Genomic DNA, 19,601 nt, shown 5'->3' with positions numbered 1-19,601 from the left:
TTGTCTGTTGTGATCTCTCCATTTTCATTTCTGATTTTATTGATTTGATTTTTCTCCCTTTGTTTCTTGATGAGTCTGGCTAATGGTTTGTCAATTTTATTTATCCTTTCAAAGAACCAGCTTTTGGCTTTGTTGATTTTTGCTATGGTCTCTTTTGTTTCTTTTGCATTTATTTCTGCTCTAATTTTTAAGATTTCTTTCCTTCTACTAACCCTGGGGTTCTTCATTTCTTCCTTTTCTAGTTGATTTAGGTGTAGAGTTAGGTTATTTATTTGACTTTTTTCTTGTTTCTTGAGGTATGCCTGTATTGCTATGAACTTTCCCCTTAGGACTGCTTTTACCGTGTCCCACAGGTTTTGGGTTATTGTGTTTTCATTTTCATTCATTTCTATGCAAATTTTGATTTCTTTTTTGATTTCTTCTGTGATTTGTTGGTTAATTTTTTCTTTTTTTTTTTTTAAGTGTACTTTTTTAAAATTTTATTTTATTTTTAAACTTTACATAACTGTATTAGTTTTGCCAAATATCAAAATGGTTAATTGTTTCTTGACTTGAGTCAAGTGTCAAGTCTCCTTGCCAGGTCAATAATAATATTTGAAGTATTCCTCACTGATCATTCGGTTAGAGAGAAGAGCAGACCTCAATGACATATAGACCATAAACCTCAGAATCTTACATGGCAAAAGAGACTGCATTGATGTGATAAAGTTAAACTTTTTGAGATTGGGAGGTTATCTGAGTGGCTCAGTCTAATAACTAGGGTCCTAATAAGAGAACAGGAAGGTCAGAGTCAGAGAGAAGATGTGACAATGGAAGCAGAGGTCAGAGAAGAGGGATTGGAAGCTATGCTGCTGGGTTTGAATATGAAAGGGAGTCTTTTCTCAAGAAGGCTGACAGTCTCTAGATGCTAAAAAGGCAAGGAAATGGATTTCTCTCTGGAGGTTCCAGAAGGAACATAGCATTGCACTTTGTTTTAGCTGGTTTCTGACATCTGACCTCTAGAAAAGCAATATGTTGTAGATTTGTGTTGGTTTAAGCCACCAAATTTGAGTTAATATGTTACACTGGCAATAGGAAACTGATAAAATAATTTTATTCAGCCCACAGCCATCCTTCTGAATTTTGGACTGGTTATAGAGGCTTCCCTGATGGCTCAGATGGTAAAGTGTCTGCCTGCAATGTGGGAGACCTGGGTTTGATCCCTGGGTTGGGAAGATCCTCTGGTGGAGGAAATGGCAACCCACTCCAGTACTCTTGCCTGGGAAATTCCATGGACAGAGGAGCCTGGTGGGCTACAATCCATGGGGTCACATAGAGTTCTAGAGAGGATTTCCTGGTGGCTCATTGGTAAAGAATCTGCCTGCCAATGCAGGAGATGTGGATTCAGTCCCTAGGTTGGGAAGATCTCCTGGAGAAGGAAATGGCTACCCACTCCAGTATTCTTGCCTGGGAAATCCTGAAGCCAGAAGAGCCTGGTGGGCTCCAGTCCATGGGGTGGCAAAAGAATTAGACATGACAAAACAACAACAACAGATTTCTAGAAGAAAAGAAAAAATAAAAGAAATGGGCTGAGATTTGTACTGATTAGAGGACATAGATGGAAAGTTTTTAGTTTTCCAGAAGCTTTCTAATGTAAAAATATTTCTTTTCTATTTTTATTAACTGAGAACTAAATATACTGTTTCAGGTATTTTTAGATTCTAGTCAAGTTAGGGTCATTCCAAACTTTAGTGTACCTTTTTCTCTGTGTAACTTGTTGTTCAGTCTCTAAATTGTGTCTGGTTCTTTGCAATCCCATGGACTGCATCATGCCAGGATTCCCTGTCCTTCACTATCTCTCAGAATTTGCTCAGACTCGCGTTCATTGAGTCAGCATTGCTACCCAACTATTTCATATTATACCATACATACACATAGGAAATACTTGACATGGAAAACTACATATGTATAAAACATTTCAAACTTCTAAGACTGAAAATAAAATGAGACTGCCTTTTAGTATTCTAATTAGTATCATTTTTAGGTCAAGTATCTGTAAATGTAAATTAAAGAAATACATGTATGAAACGAGTCACCAGTCCAGGTTTGATGCACGATACTGGATGCTTGGGGCTGGTGCACTGGGACGACCCAGAGGGAGGGTATGGGGAAGGAGGAGGGAAGAGGGTTCAGGATGGGGAGCACAGGCATACCTGCGGTGGATTCATTTCGATGTTTGACAAAACTAATACAATATTGTAAAGTTTAAAAATAAAATAAAATTAAAAAAAAAACATTGATTAAAAAAAAAAAGGAAATACATCATCAGACTGAAGATGGGGTATAAAAAATTCCCTCAAAAATTTCCATTCTACCTTTCAAAATAGACCTTTCAATTAACAAAAATAATTGAGCCAAAATGATATATTATTTCACATTTATTTATCAAAATCAATTATATTGGGTAGAAATGTTTACAAAAGCTGGACAATGGGGTATGGAAGGCAGCCACTGAAGATGATGGCTGATCTGATCAGCAACACCTGAATGTGGTTAAACTGGGATTTTATATCCATATTCAATCCTACTGAAAATAAAATGTGGAACATGGAATAACATGCAAGCCTTGCTTATGATGCAAAGCTAGACTTGTGAGTAGGCTTGTTTACCTTCACACAATCTTTAAAGAGAATGCTACAAGGGAAAGACATTTGTGAACTTCATGCTTTAAATAATTTAATGAGCTGGCTCTGCTTCAGTGAGCGTGCAACTCAACCTAAACCTTAGAATGACCCGGTGAGGTAGGCATGGTTGGAGAGATGCAAAAATGATCCTTAGGATGTGAAGTGACTGGCATTAGGTCATTTAGCTGCTCTGGGAGGCAGTGACCAGAAACCAGTATCCCTGCCACTTGCCCTTCCTGCCACATCCTGAAGCCTCTAAAGAGAGAAGTTCTTTGAAGTCCAGAATATCAAATAGCATATTCTCACCAGTCAAAAAGAAAGCAGATATTAGAGAAAAGACTTCTAAGGAGGAAAGAGGAAAATCTTTTCTGTTTTACTTTCTGGTGCTCCATCTTCCTCTTGTAAGCTTTTGGACACAGGCAGAACATTTTCCTCCCTCACTGCTGAAACTTTTCTCTGCATTACTTCCTCCCTGATATCCTTCATGCTATGTCTGTGCCTGGAATCTTCCAACAGTGTATCTGCCAGACCAGAATTCCTGCCTCCAGGTGAAAAATCCTCTAGGAAGTTTTCTCTGCTGTTTCCCTCCCTTGATTTCCTATTTGACTCACACATTTTGGAAATTGTTGTGGCTTGTTTGGTACATCTTGCAATCATCACTTAGAAATATGTCTGACCTAGAGCCAGACATCCTGGAATGTGAAGTCAAGTGGGCCTTAGAAAGCATCACTATGAACAAAGCTAGTGGAGGTGATGGAATTCCAGTTGAACTATTCCAAATCCTGAAAGATGATGCTGTGAAAGTGCTGCACTCAATATGCCAGCAAATTTGGAAAACTCAGCAGTGGCCACAGGACTGGAAAATGTCAGTTTTCATTCCAATCCCAAAGAAAGGCAATGCCAAAGAATGCTCAAACTACCGCACAATTGCACTCATCTCACACGCTAGTAAAGTAATGCTCAAAATTCTCCAAGCCAGGCTTCAGCAATATTTGAACCATGAACTTCCTGATGTTCAAGCTGGTTTTAAAAAAGGCAGAGGAACCGCAGATCAAATTGCCAACATCTGCTGGATCATAGAGAAAGCAAGAGAGTTCCAGAAAAACATCTATTTCTGCTTTACTGACTATGCCAAAGCCTTTGACTGTGTGGGTCACAATAAACTGTGGAAAATTCTGAAAGAGATGGGAATACCAGACCACCTGGTCTGCCTCTTGAGAAATTTGTATGCAGGTCAGGAAGCAACAGTTAGAACTGGACATGGAACAATAGACTGGTTCCAAATAGGAAAAGGAGTTCGTCAAGGCTGTATATTGTCACCCTGTTTATTTAACTTATATGCAGAGTACATCATGAGAAATGTTGGACTGGAAGAAACACAAGCTGGAATCAAGATTGCCGGGAGAAATATCAATAACCTCAGATATGCAGATGACACCACCCTTATGGCAGAAAGTGAAGAGGAACTCAAAAGCCTCTTGATGAAAGTGAAAGAGGAGAGTGAAAAATTTGGCTTAAAGCTCAACATTCAGAAAACGAGATCATGGCATCCGGTCCCATCACTTCATGGGAAATAGATGGGGAAACAGTGGAAACAGTGTCAGACTTTATTTTTGGGGGCTCCAAAATCAATACAGATGGTGACTGCAGCCATGAAATTAAAAGACGTTTACTCCTTGGAAGGAAAGTTATGACCAACCTAGATAGCATATTGAAAAGCAGAGACATTACTTTGCCAACAAAGGTCCGTCTAGTCAAGGCTATGGTTTTTCCTGTGGTCATGTATAGATGTGAGAGTTGGACTGTGAAGAAAGCTGAGTGCCGAAGAATTGATGCTTTTGAACTGTGGTGTTGGAGAAGACTCTTGAGAGTCCCTTGGACTGCAAGATCCAACCAGTCCATTCTGAAGGAGATCAGCCCTGGGGTTTCTTTGGAAGGAATGATGCTACAGCTGAAACTCCAGTACTTTGGCCACCTCATGGGAAGAGTTGACTCATTGGAAAAGACTGTGATGCTGGGAGGGATTGGGGGCAGGAGGAGAAGGGGACAACAGAGGATGAGATGGCTGGATGGCATTGCTGACTCAATGGATGTTAGTCTGAGTGAACTCCGGGAGTTAGTAATGGACAGGGAGGCCTGGCGTGCTGCGACTCATGGGGTCGCAAAGAGTCGGACACGACTGAGCGACTGATCTGATGTGATCTGATCTGATGGTTTATGGTGAAGGGCAGTTTCAGGTAGTCATGGAGTGCTGATTGGATTTCTAGCCTAGGAAGGTGGACCAGCAGGCTAGCATTGAGGTTAGACTCCAGTAGGATTTCAGATGAAAGCTCTGACAGATTCAATATTGGCTCAGCCATACTTGGCTAAGAGAGTTAAAGAAATTGGGGAATGAAGGCGGGAGAAATTTTGAAGAGATAATTGGAGACAGATGTTTCATATGAGAGAAGGAATCTGAGAAACAAGGTAATGTGAATGAGATGGAGAAAGAGTTATGATTGTTTGGTGCCCAATTCAGTGTCTGTAGATTCTGGCTACCCAATCTGACCTTAGATAAAGCTTTGATATGAAACAAACTGGGTTTGCCTCACAGCTCCACCTTTCCCTGTCTCTGCAAACTTAGACAAGCTACTTAGTAATTATAAAGCTCAATTTTCTCATTTACAGAGTGGGGATATTAATAGTACATAGTTCATAATTTGCTTATTAGAATTAAATAAGAATATAATTAAAGTATTTATCACAGCACATGGCTTATATTAAGTATTCAAAAATAGTAGGTGGAACTATTGATATTTTTATTATGATTTTTATCCACATCTCTTCCTTGGATTTCTCTCTTACTTGTGGTAATTTGTAGATTTCTTTTCTTTGCAGCTGAAAAAGATTTGAAGACATTTACCTTGCAATAGTCTCTAGTCATTAGACTTGCATTTGTAGACAGTTGCTCTGTAAAGACTTCAGTGGCAGATACTGTTGATTTCCTCAAAACCCTTGAGAAGTTAGAGTGAAATTGCAGTATTGCTGAAATTAACATTAAATGGATATCCTAACAATTTAATTACAGAGTTATCAAGAAATACCTGGTTTGAATTGATATGTGAGAATAATTCTAGGTCTCTACCTTTTACCTTATGGTTGTTTTTTATTTGTAAATGACAAATAGAGTAGCAATCATTATATGAAATCAGGTGCTTACAGAATGGCTTTTTTTTTTTTTTTTTGGTTTGTTTTTAATGATTTGAGTAGTGCAATTGCAGGAAAAGATAAAATGCAAGCTTCTTCTTTGTTAAGTCATGTTATAGAAGTTAGTTGCTATATGTATACTTTCAGATTCAGTTTTTAGATATAATAATAATAACAGCAATAGTAATAATAAAACCATTGAGGAAGCCTGACATAGAAACAGAGACAGACTAAGAAACAAGTAATCACTAGTGAAGTTTGCTTGGCCCTATACCCTGTCTTATAAGCCAATGGCTGGTGTCACCCATACCAAACACAGAGAAAGGCCATAAACTGAGGTATAATGCTGATTCACTAACTCTACTTGTGCTAGAAGACCTCAGTTTTAGGCCAGATACTAATTTTGGACCTAAGATCAAGACACTCTTTTCCACAGATCCCCTTCCTCTTTGCTCTTTAGCATACTTAACATGGTCTACAAGGGCTTCCCTGGTGGCTCAGCAGTAAAGCATCTGCCTGAAATGCAGGAGACCCGAGTTTGATCCCTGGGTTGGGAAGATCCCCTAGAAGAGGGCATGGCTAGTATTCTTGTCTAGAGAATCCTATAGACAGAGGGGCCTGGCACAGTCCATATGATCGGATAGAATCAGACACAACTGAAGTGACTAAGCAGCAACAGCATGGTCTACAAGGCTGAAATTGAGCCAGACCTGATGGGCCCAGCCTTGGAAAAATGTCCAGGGAGAGCATTTGTTTTAAAAAATATGCCATCTTGACAGATAAAACAATTGGAATTATGTGTGCCTTTATTCCTCGACACCCCACAAGTGCCCTAAACTACTACAGTCAGGATCCAGGGTGTAAGATGTCAGAGAAACCCAATTCACAGCTAGTTAAAAGACGATGTCCCTAAACAAATGGTGGCCCAGACGGTAAGGAATTTGTCTTCATTGCAGAAGACACAGGTTAGATCCCTGGGTTGGAAAGATCTCCTGGAGAAGGGAGTGGCTAACCACTCTAGTATTCTTGCCTGGAGAACTTGATGGACAGAGGATTCTGGTGAGTTACAGTCCATGGGGTCACAAAGAGTTGGACAAAACTGAATGACTAACATTTCCACTTTTTCTTTTCTTCCTCATCACTCATCCATATTACCCTCAATCCACAAATGCTCTTAGCTACATACAGTCAGGATCTTTGGTCAGAGAAATCAAATTCACAGCTAATTAAAAGGATATTCTTAAACAAATCAGATATAGATGGATACAGGTGTTCAAACTATCGTCAGTAATCTCTTTCTTAAATTTACTCTATTTTCCATAGCATGGTCTACATGTGCTGGATTTATTCTTCACTCAGCTCCCATATGTAATATTAAGAGTGGCTGCCAGCAACTCTAAGCATAGGCTCTATCACCTTACCCTAGGGAAAGACTAGAACTGGTACCTGATCATTACAGCAAAAAGTCGTGGGATGACTCTCACTGGTCTGGTTTAAGATTGATGTCCACATCTGAGCTGTGTGTCTGACAGGCTGGGAACATGCTTCCAAACCCCTGCCTGATGATGCCAGAGTTGGGGTCAATCCTCCTGAACCCATGAGGGCTGATACGGTGTGGGGGCGGGGGACACTGGCTTCCTGAAGACAAACCTGAGTGTTGCCACCCAGAGGAAGAGGAAGGGAATCTTAGGAGACAAAACAAGGGCTCAAACATTTCACTCCAACTCCTTATATCCTAGTCCCTTGTTACTTCATTTTTGTTAGCCCTTTTATAGTTCTTGGTCACTCAGCTTTCTTTTCAGTTTGTTTGCTTGTTTATGTTTATGCTATTCTGTCTTTTTCACTTTTTCACTTTCACTGAAAGTGAAGTCACTTCCAGTAATCTCTGCAGATAGTGACTGCAGCCATGAAATTAAAAGACACTTGCTCCTTGGAAGAAAAGCTATGATCAACCTAGACAGTATATTAAAAAGCAGAGACATTACTTTGCCAACAAAGGTCCATCTAGTCAAAGCTATGCTTTTTCCAGTAGTCATGTATGGATGTGAGAGTTGGACCATAAAGAAAGCTGAACGCTGAAGAATCAATGCTTTTGAACTGTGATGTTGGAGAAGACTCTTGAGAGTCCCTTGGACTTCAAGGAGAACAAATCAGTCAATCCTAAAGGAAATCAACCATGAATATTCATTGGAAGGGCTGATGCTGAAGCTCCAATACTTTGGCCACCTGATGACCTGATGTGAAGAACTGATTCATTGGAAAAGACCCTAATGGTGGGAAAGATTGAAGGCAGGAGGAGAAAGGGATAACAGCAGATGAGATGGTTGGATGGCATCACCAACTTGATGGACATGAGTTTGATCAAGCTTCAGGAATTGGTGATGAACAGGGAAGCCTGGTGTGCTTCAGTCATGGGGTTGCAGAACGGGACATGACTGAGTGACTGAACTAAACTGATTCTCTCTTTTCTCCTGTTTCTCTGATTCTCTCCCTGCCTACCTCCTGGTTCCTAATTTTCTGCCACCACCACCTCTCTTCCACTCTTTCCGTCTCCCAAACAATGTGGAAATGGACCCTTTCTGTCTGTAGTCTTCAGCTTCTTAATATAGTATCCATTTCTATGGCACTTTATACTTTACCTTTTATGTTCTCATTTTCCTGATCTTTGCTATTTTGGGTTGTTCATACATGCTGATCTGGAAGCTCCATGATTGTGAAGGGACTGTATCTTGGTCACTCACTCCTGAAACACCAAGACCTTGCAGCATGTCTGCAAACGGGAGAAGCTCAAATGCTCTGTGTTGAATAAATAAGCAGATGACAGCAATGAAAATAGTTTGTATAGATTTGGCAATGCACATTTTACTTCTCAAGATATATTCTCCTAACGAGCCCCTGGAGATGAGAGAGGAGGAAAATGATTAGTTGAGATCATGGCCAGTGAATTCTTATAGCCATCCTAAGGAAGTCATGCTTTCAGGAGAAGTAATAAATCAACAGGCTTCTTATGGAACAGTAAATTTCTACAAATATGCAGATTGTCAAGCTCAGTGTAAACTGACTGTTAAAGATCTGATACAAAAACACAACTGTTTAGCAGTAACCCCATAGAAGTGCACATTTGATTCAGTAGGACTTGCTGTAAAATCAAAGATATTTCTATTTTCAAAATAACAGTTGCCAGCTGCTGGATGTCAATGAGTTTGGCCTAAAAATAGAGAGACCAGGCAAAAGCAACTCACAAAATCCTGTACTTTTATCCATACTTCCACATTGTTGTTATTATTGTTCATCCACTGAGTCATGTCTGACTTTTTGCAACTCTGTGAACTGCAGCAAGCCAGGCTTCCCTGTACTTCATCATCTCCTGGAGTTTGCTCAAATTCATGTCCATTGAGTTAGTGGTGCCATCCAACCATCTCATCCTCTCCTGTCTTCTCTTGCTCTCAATCTTTCCCAGCATCAGGGTATTTTCCAGTGAGTTGGCTGTTTGCAGTAGGTGGCCAAGGTATTGGAGCTTCAGCATCAGTCTTTCCAATGAATATTCAGAGTTGATTTCCTTTAGAACTGACTGGTTTGATCTCCTTGTTGTCCAAGGAACCCACAAGAGTCTTCTCCAGCACCATAGTTTGAAAGCAATTCTTCAGTGCTCAGCCTTCCATGTAGGTATTTGTAAAGATAATCATCTCATATGGATTCAGATCCTGAGTCCATTTTCTTTTCATAAAACTTGAAAATTTTCTGTTAAGTCATCACCACAGGTATCTGGATGGTAAAACTTTAAATGGTACCTCTTTAGTCCCTCTACTGGATGGAACTAAGTACAAAAAGCCCTGTGGTTCACTTAAGCAAATTAACTCAGCTTCTACAGCATGCTGGACAAAATAAGTCTTAGGTTATTTCAGTCACCCATGGGAAATCTCATGTTAATCTTCTAAGAGAGCTAAAGAGATGCAGTGACCTGTGTAGTGTTTGCATATACATCCATCCAAGTGATGATCAGTTTTAAGTATCTGGGCAGGAGGGGAGCTAATTAGAACAGATTCTCTGGCTCTGTGGTGTTTCTGCAGGCTCAGTTTTGAGTTCTTCATGTTATTCGTGGTGGTTATAATCATGAAGCATGGATTGTGGTAGAGTTGGAACCCCTCTCCAGTACTCTTGCCTGGAAAATCCCATGGATGGAGGAGCCTGGTAGGCTGCAGTCCATGGGGTCGCTAAGAGTCGGACACGACTGAACGACTTCACTTTCACTTTTCACTTTCATGCATTGGAGAAGGAAATGGCAACCCACTCCAGTGTTCTTGCCTGGAAAATCCCAGGGATGGGGGAGCCTGGTGGGCTGCCATCTATGGGGTCGCACAGAGTCGGACACTACTGAAGTGACTTAGCAGCAGTAGCAGCAGCATTCAGAGACTGAGTTTTGAAAAAAGGAAAAGTGAAAGTGAAATTGTTAGTTGCTCAGTTGTGTCCAACTCTTTGTGACACCGTAGACTGTAGCCCACCAGGCTCCTCTGTCCATGGAATTCTCCAGGCAAGAATACTGGAGTAGGTTGCCATTCCTCTCTCTAGTGTATCTTCCTGACCCAGGGGTTGAACCTGTGTCTCCTGCATTGCAGGTGGATTCTTTACCATCTGAGCCACAGGGAAGCCTGAAAAAAGGAGAGAGCCATTTCATCAAGATGAAGAAATACATATATATATATAGCACATGTATGGGCTTGTCTGGTGGCTCAGATGGTTAAGAATCTGCCTGCAGTGGGGTAGACCTGGGTTTGATCCTTGGGTTGGGAAGATCCCATGGAGGAGGGATAGGCTACCCTCTCCAATATTCTTGCCTGGAGAATCCCCATGGACAGAAATGCCTGGAGGGCTAAAGTACGTGTGGTCATAAAGAGTTGGACATGACTGAGCAACTAAGCACAGCAAATGCATACAACAGACATGATCATATGTATAACATACATATGTATTTGATAGATGTGTGTGTGTGTGTGTGTGTGTGTGTGTCTTACGGGCAAAAACTAAGAAGTTTAGAGAAGACAAACTAGTGGGATACATTGAGCAAGGAAAGAAGCACTAAGCTGGCACAGAAGCCCGGGGGAAAGGTAGGTATAAGTAGTGTAATTTCAGCACTAGTGGATGCATATTGTGTCATCAACACAAACAACACTCAGAATCTTTCCAGGTAAGGAAGCAGCCAAATCCCTTGGAGCTATCAACACCCCAGGAAATTTAAGAGCTAGAAACTTCAGTGGTCATAACAAATACACATGTGTTGACTGTTCCTTATACACCTCAAGTGGAAGGAGATTAAGGAGGAAGGATGGAGACAACTGGACCTGGCCATGCTCTAATGCTGATCCATTTTGCATAAAAGGAGTTACTATTTCTTTTTTTATTCTTTCATTATCTTAAGACAAAATCAAGGTTTCATTCACTTAGATAGGTCTGAGTTTTCATAGGCTCTTCATGGGGCTAATCAGTCCCATCTAAAAGTGGAAATGATCCTTATATCGTTGGGAGTCTCAAAGACACCAGGGCAAATGAGAAACAACAGAGAAAGGAAAGTGAAGTAAGTGTTCTACTAAACTTTCTTCTATCACTTATACATTACAATAAAGAAATCCACTTAAAAATTTAACATACAAAGGATAGTAGCCTTTTTAATAAAAAAGCAGTCCTTGATATTGTCATGGGAGAACAATAATATTTTTCTAATGCTCACTTATATCATCTTTAATACATACTAGTGGTACATTTATTACAGGAACATCACAGCAAAATATGCTATAATGAGAAAACACAGGCACATTACGCCCACAGTCCATTTCATTACTATGATTGCTTTGCAACTATTCTATATTTGGAGGAAACATCTTTCACCCTAATGTGTAATCCTTCTGCTTTAGGACAAAGCAGTTCATGGATGGCAGCAAAACAGAATCATAAAACTAGAAAAATAAAACATGGTTCTCAGACTTTGGCTATGTATGTAATATCAAATTCTGAAAACAACAGCACAGCCTTCCAGCACCTCTTAGAGGCTAACAAGAGTTAGCATTCACGACTTTCTTCTTGTGCCCAGTAAAGAAAAGTGAACAGAATCAACAAGGAATTAAAATGTGATTTGAGCCTGGTATCACATCAGGGACCAACACTGACATTAAAAGTTCTATATGATCCAGCAATCCCACTGCTGGGCATACACACTGAGAAAACCAGAAGGGAAAGAGACACGAGTACCCCAATGTTCATCGCAGCACTGTTTATAATAGCCAGGACATGGAAGCAACCTAGATGTCCATCAGCAGATGAATGGATAAGAAAGCGGTGGTACATATACACAATGGAGTATTATTCAGCCATTAAAAAGAATACATTTGAATCAGTTCTAATGAGGTGGATGAAACTGGAGCCTATTATACAGAGTGAAGTAAACCAGAAAGAAAAACACCAATACAGTATACTAACGCATATATATGGAATTTAGAAAGATGGTAACAATAACCCTGTGTATGAGACAGCAAAAGAGACACTGATGTATAGAACAGTCTTATGGACTCTGTGGGAGAGGGAGAGGGTGGGAAGATTTGGGAGAATGGCATTGAAACATGTAAAATATCATGTATGAAATGAGTTGCCAGTCCAGGTTCGATGCACAATACTGGATGCTTGGGGCTGGTGCACTGGGACGACCCAGAGGGATGGAATGGGGAGGGAGGAGGGAGGAGGGTTCAGGATGGGGAACACATGTATACCTGTGGTGGATTCATTTTGATATTTGGCAAATCTAATACAGTTATGTTAAGTTTAAAAATAAAATAAAATAAAAAAAAATATCTTTGCTTGGGAAAAAAAAAAAAAGTTCTATAAACTGTAGGTGGTAGTTGTATGTCAGTGTCTATTACTCATCATTTGATTTCCCATACTAAACTTCAGTCACTGCTATATAATAAAAGCCTCTTCCAAAAGTCTTTGTTTGAATAAATGTTGAGAGGTTGACTTGAAAATGAAGTTTACATAGAACTGTAGGGAACTGGTGGACAGAAATCTGTGCTTAGGGCAAGTTGTAGAGCCAATACTGTGTCAGAATGAGGTTGGGAGTATGTGTATGGAGTAGGGCTGCTTAGGCACTGTAGAAGCTACTCTACTTAAGCCAATGGAACTTAAATCAATAAGAGGTCAAAGTTAGAGAAGAACAAGAAGTACAGTAAATACCAAAGACTCAGGCAGACACCTTCTGGAGTCTGTTAAATCTATTAAAAGTGGATAGTATCCTATTCAATTCAACACGGAAACCTTTATTTTGTGTATTTACTATTTATAAAGTACGACTACAACCATTGCGCACGAACACAAATGTAGTATTCTTCTCCCTCTCCCCAAGGATAGATGGGCATTTAATTATTGACCTTGTGTGTATGTGTGTGTGTTAGTCATTCAGTCATGTCTGATTCTTTTGTGACCCCATGGACTATAGCCCACCAAGCTCCTCTGTCCATGGAATTTTCCAGGCAAGAATACTGGAGTGGGTAACCATTCCTTCCTCTAGGGATCTTCCCAACCCAGGGATTAAATGTGGGTCTCCCACATTGCAGACAGATTCTTTATCACCTCAGCCACTAGGGCAGCTCCGATTATTGACCTTACCATAAGGCAAATTGAAATATGCTCTTTTTAGAGTTTCATCAAAACCACAATAGAAATTGAGAGTAAAGATTGAGTTGATTTTGACCTGGGAAATCTAGAATGGAGATGACATCAAGTAGGTCCTAAAGAATAAGAATAACATCACCTAAAGATGCTGATAGGAAAATAATCATTTGAGTCTGGGGAATGGCATAATACTTTAAAACTTTTTGGTAGTTGTAGACCCCTTTAAGACCCAGAGGGATGGTGTGGGGAGGGAGGAGGGTTCAGGATGGGGAACACATGTATACCTGTGGCGGATTCATTTTGATATTTGGCAAAACTAATACAATTATGTGAAGTTTAAAAAATAAAATAAAATTAAATAAATAAATAAAAAACTAAGGTCATAAAAAAAAAGAAGCTGAATAAAGCCATATGTGAACTAGAATATATAATTTATATGAAGTTACAAAGAACTCATGGTTCCTTGAAACCCATCCTTGGATGCCTAGATATATGGATCACAGGCCAAGGACCCTTGAAAGAGTAGGAGTAAAGGTAGACACAAATACAGTCACTCAAAGTGACAAGTATAATGTCTAATGAAGCTAGAGTGGAAGTTTGAGGGAGGTCTGGTAAAGACAGGTGTTGATCATCACATTAATGGTAGAGGAAAAGAAAATTAAATTTATATTTACTATGACTAATAAAAGCATTCTAAAGCTATTGTCAAATGGTCAGCCCTAGAAGAATTTTGGTGCTAATAGATCTACTTAGCCTGATAAAATCACCATCCTAGGTAGAAAAAATATAAGTACAAAATATAAGTACAAATCCAGTTCAGTCGCTCAGTTGTGTCCGACTCTTTGCGACCCCATGAATCGCAGCATGTCAGGCCTCCCTGTCCATCACCAACTCCCGGAGTTCACCCAAACTCACATCCATCGAGTCGGTGATGCCATCCAGCCATCTCATCCTCTGTCGTCCCCTTCTCCTCCTGCCCCCAATCCCTCCCAGAATCAGAGTCTTTTCCAATGAGTCAACTCTTCCCATGAGGTGGCCAAAGTACTGGAGTTTCAGCTTTAGCATCATTCTTTCCAAAGAAATCCCAGGGCTGATCTGCTTCAGAATGGACTAGTTGGATCTCCTTGCAGTCCAAGGGACTCTCAAGAGTCTTCTCCAACACCACAGTTCAAAAGCATCAATTCATCGGCACTCAGCCTTATTCACAGTCCAACTCTCACATCCATACGTGACCACAGGAAAAACCATAGCCTTGACTAGACAGAGTTTTGTTGGCAAAGTAATGTCTCTGCTTTTGAATATGCTCTCTAGGTTGGTCATAACTTTCCTTCCAAGGAGTAAGCATCTTTTAATTTCATGGCTGCACTCACCATCTGCAGTGATTTTGGAGCCCCCAAAAATAAAGTCTGACACTGTTTCCACTGTTTCCCCATCTATTTCCCATGAAGTGATGGGACCGGATGCCATGATCTCGTTTTCTGAATGTTGAGTTTGAAGCCAGCTTTTTCACTCTCCTCTTTCACTTTCATCAAGAGGCTTTCTAGTTCCTCTTCACTTTCTGCCATAAGGGTGGTGTCATCTGCATATCTGAGGTTATTGATATTTCTCCAGGCAATCTTGATTCCAGCTTGTGTTTCTTCCAGTCCAGCATTTCTCATGATGTACTCTGCATATAAGTTAAATAAACAGGGTGACAATATACAGCCTTGATGTACTCCTTTTCCTATTTGGAACCAGTCTGTTGCTCCATGTCCAGTTCTAACTGTTGCTTCCTGACCTGCATACAGATTTCTCAAGAGGCAGATCAGGTGTTCTGGTATTCCCATATGTTTCAGAATTTTCCACAGTTTATTGTGATCCACACAGTCAAAGGCTTTGGCATAGTCAATAAAGCAGAAATAGATTTTTTTCTGGAACTCTCTTGCTTTCTCTATGATCCAGCGGATGCTGGCAATTTGATCTGCGGTTCCTCTGCCTTTTCTAAAACCAGCTTGAACATCAGGAAGTTCACGGTTCACATATTGCTGAAGCCTGGCTTGAAGAATTTTGAGCATTACTTTACTAGCATGTGAGATGAGTGCAATTGAAAGCAAGGGCGGCTTCGATGGCGCGCAGAGAGCGGCCGAGAGGAGCTACCCCACGTCTGAGGTCAGGGGCAGCGGCCGAGAGTGCCAGGCTGCGAAGGCGCAGAAACAGCTGAGAGGAGCTACCCAAGTCCGAGATCAGGGGTGGTGGCCGGGAGGAGCTACCCCATGCCCCCACGCCCGAGGCCAGGGGCGGTGGCCGGGAGGACCAACCCCATGTCCAAGGAGCCGTGGCTGCGCTGGCGCAGGAAGGCCTAGAGGAGCTATCCCACGTTGAAGGTCAGGAAGGGCGGCAGTGAGGAGATACCCCTCATCCAAGGTAAGGAGCAACAGCTGCGCTTTGCTTGAGTAGCCGTGAAGAGATACCCCATGCCCAAGGTAAGAGAAACCCAAGTAAGACAGTAGGTGTTGCAAGAGGGCATCAGAGGGCAAACACACTGAAACCATACTTACAGAAAACTAGTTAATCTAATCACACTACGACCATAGCCTTGTCTAACTCAGTGAAACTAAGCCATGCCCGTGGGGCAACCCAAGACGGGCGGGTCATGGTGGAGAGATCTGACAGACTGTGGTCCACTGCAGAAGGGAATGGCAAACCACTTCAGTATTCTTGCCTTGAGAACCCCATGAACAGTATGAAAAGGCAAAATGATAGGATACTTAAAGAGGAACTCCCCAGGTCAGTAGGTGCCCAATATGCTAACTGGAGATCAGTGGAGAAATAACTCCAGAAAGAATGAAGGGATGGAGCCAAAGCAAAAACAATAAGTACAAATATATAAGTACAAAAAAGTGTATGAAGAGAGGTTTCTATGATGCCATTTTGCCTTTTGCCCAGGCTCTGTTCCAGCTGTTCTGTCGATGTCCTTGCAGATGGGTGCATGCGGTGCACAGAATCAGCAAGGAACTTTCTGATAGAGAAGTTATGTCTGTCCTTTCCTGATACTGTTACTGTACTAGTTATCATCCTCTACCTGCCACATTTACTTGGTAGTGATTTCACTCAGTACCATATCTGCCTGCAATACACAGGACCCAGGTTCAATCGCTGGGTCAGAAAGATACCCTGGAAAACGGAACGGCTACCCACTCCAGTATTCTTGCCTGGAGAATTCCATGGACAGAGGAGCCTAATGGGCTACTGTCCATGGGATCACAAACAGACTTGACTGAGCAACTAACATTTTCACTTTCTTTCACCTGCCACGTTTACTTGCTAATGGATCCAGCAAGCAAAAAATAAATGTTGCCAATGAATTTTGGGATCAGATCAGATCATATCAGTCACTCAGTCGTGTCTGACTCTTTTCGACCCCATGAATTGCAGCATGCCAGGCCTCCCTGTCCATCACCAACTCCGGGAGTTCACTCAGACTCACGTCCATCGAGTCAGTGATGCCGTCCATCTATCTCATCCTCTGTCATCCCCTTCTCCTCCTGCCCCCAAACCCTCCCAGCATCAGAGTCTTTTCCAATGAGTCAACTCTTCGCATGAGGTGGCCAAAGTACTGCAGTTTCAGCTTCAGCATCATTCCTTCCAAAGAAATCCCAGGGCTGATCTCCTTCAGAATGGACTGGTTGGATCTCCTTGCAGTCCAAGGGACTCTCAAGAGTCTTCTCCAACACCACAGTTCAAAAGCATCAATTCTTCAGCACTCAGCCTTATTCACAGTCCAACTCTCACATCCATACGTGACTACAGGAAAAAACATAGCCTTGGCTAGACGAACATTTGTTGGCAAAGTAATGTCTCTGCTTTTGAATATGCTATCTAGGTTGGTCATAACTTTCCTTCCAAGGAGTAAGCGTCTTTTAATTTCATGGCTGCAATCACCATCTGTAGTGATTTTGGAGCCCAGAAAAATAAAGTCTGACACTGTTTCCACTGTTTCCCCATCTATTTCCCATGAAGTGGTGGGACCGGATGCCATGATTTTCATTTTCTGAATGTTGAGCTTTAAGCCAACTTTTTCACTCTCCTCTTTCACTTTCATCAAGGGGCTTCTTAGTTCTTCTTCACTTTCTGCCATAAGGGTGGTGTCATCTGCATATTTGAGGTTATTGATATTTCTCCCGGCAATCTTGATTCCAGCTTGTGTTTCTTCCAGTCCAGCGTTTCTCATGATGTATTCTGCATATAAGTTAAATAAACAGGGTGACAATATACAGCCTTGATGTACTCCTTTTCCTATTTGGAACCAGTCTGTTGTTCCATGTCCAGTTCTAACTGTTGCTTCCTATCCTGCATATAGGTTTCTCAAGAGGCAGGTCAGGTGGTCTGGTGTTCCCATCCCTTTCAGAATTTTCCACAGTTTATTGTGATCCACACAGTCAAAGGCTTTGGCATAGTCAATAAAACAGAAATAGATGTTTTTCTGGAACTCTCTTGCTTTTTCCATGATCCAGCAGATGTTGGCAATTTGATCTCCGGTTCCTCTGCCCTTTCTAAAAAGAATACATTTGAATCAGTTCTAATGAGGTGGATGAAACTGGAGCCTATTATACAGAGTGAAGTAAGCCAGAAAGAAAAACACCAATACAGTATACTAACGCATATATATGGAATTTAGAAAGATGGTAACGATAACCCTGTGTACGAGACAGCAAAAGAGACACTGATGTATAGAACAGTCTTATGGACTCTGTGGGAGAGGGAGAGGGTGGGAAGATTTGGGAGAATGGCATTGAAACATGTAAAATATCATGTATGAAACGAGTTGCCAGTCCAGGTTCGATGCACGATACTGGATGCTTGGGGCTGGTGCACTGGGACGACCCAGAGGGATGGAATGGGGAGGGAGGAGGGAGGAGGGTTCAGGATGGGGAACACATGTATACCTGTGGCAGATTCATTTTGATATTTGGCAAAACTAATACAGTTATGTAAAGTTTAAAAATAAAATAAAATTCAAAACAAAACAAAACAAAAACAAAAAACAAAAAAAAAATAAAACCAGCTTGAACATCAGGAAGTTCACGGTTCACATATTGCTGAAGCCTGGCTTGGAGAATTTTGAGCATTACTTTACTAGAATTTTGGGATATTACTGGTCAATTATTTGCTCACTTTGTTTCTGCAGGTCTAGTTTTCCTGACTTCAGGGTTGCCTATTCATTCTCTCAGTGTCTATTACATTACTCTTTCTTTAGGTCAGGTGCTACTCCTTTGAGCACCTTACCCTGCTCCCTGATTTCTAGGATGATGGACACCCAAGTTCATGGGTGCTAATCTTTTTTTGTATTCTTTCTTGCTTGTACTTCTCTGTGAGTCCATCCTTGTATTTGTTACCTGGCCTCTGACAACCCTCCTTAATCTTTAGCCTTTACCTCTTCAGTATCTTCTCAACTTCTGTGTTTATTTTTCTTCTCCTAGTAACTCACTTCTGCTTTTACTCACCAGGTAAAACACATCAGCTCTGTAAATGTTTGCACCAAGGCCTACCACAGTAAGGGGGCATGTCTAATATGTTGGGAAAAGTGGGTACACCTCTCATAATCAGATCTTGATGCAATAAAGTAGGGCCTGGATTCCCTGAGTGTACACATCATCCCCTTAATCAGGAAGTGAGTAAATGAACAGGTGTCTAAAAGAAGGAGGCATTGAGAGAGGACCAGTCAAGCTGGGCAGGGAACAGGAAAATAGAGGAATTGGGGCACAGATGGAAGCCATAGGAACCAATGATTTAATAAAGAAGAAAAGGTATTTAGAGGAAAGTAGAACAAATTATGGAAAGAAAAGTAAATGTGAATATTTTTTAAAAAGCATGCAAAGTGGTATACATTCTCCTTCTCTCTTTTATAAGTACATTGAAACCTGAAAAATGGCAAATTTTAGATTTATGTCATCAATATCTTTTTGAGCGTAAGTTCTGAGAAAGGAACTTCTCAAGGTCCTGCTGACTTCATCACAACAAAGATTTCTTTCCTCACAAAACTTTCATACAGCCAGAGGCCCCCTTCCTGATCTCCATTGCTTTCATCATATGTGTGTGTGTGTGTGTGTGTGTATA

Source organism: Bubalus bubalis, chromosome 2 (assembly GCF_019923935.1).
Source record: "Bubalus bubalis isolate 160015118507 breed Murrah chromosome 2, NDDB_SH_1, whole genome shotgun sequence".
NCBI lineage: Eukaryota > Metazoa > Chordata > Mammalia > Artiodactyla > Bovidae > Bubalus > Bubalus bubalis.
This window is presented reverse-complemented; position numbering follows the sequence as displayed.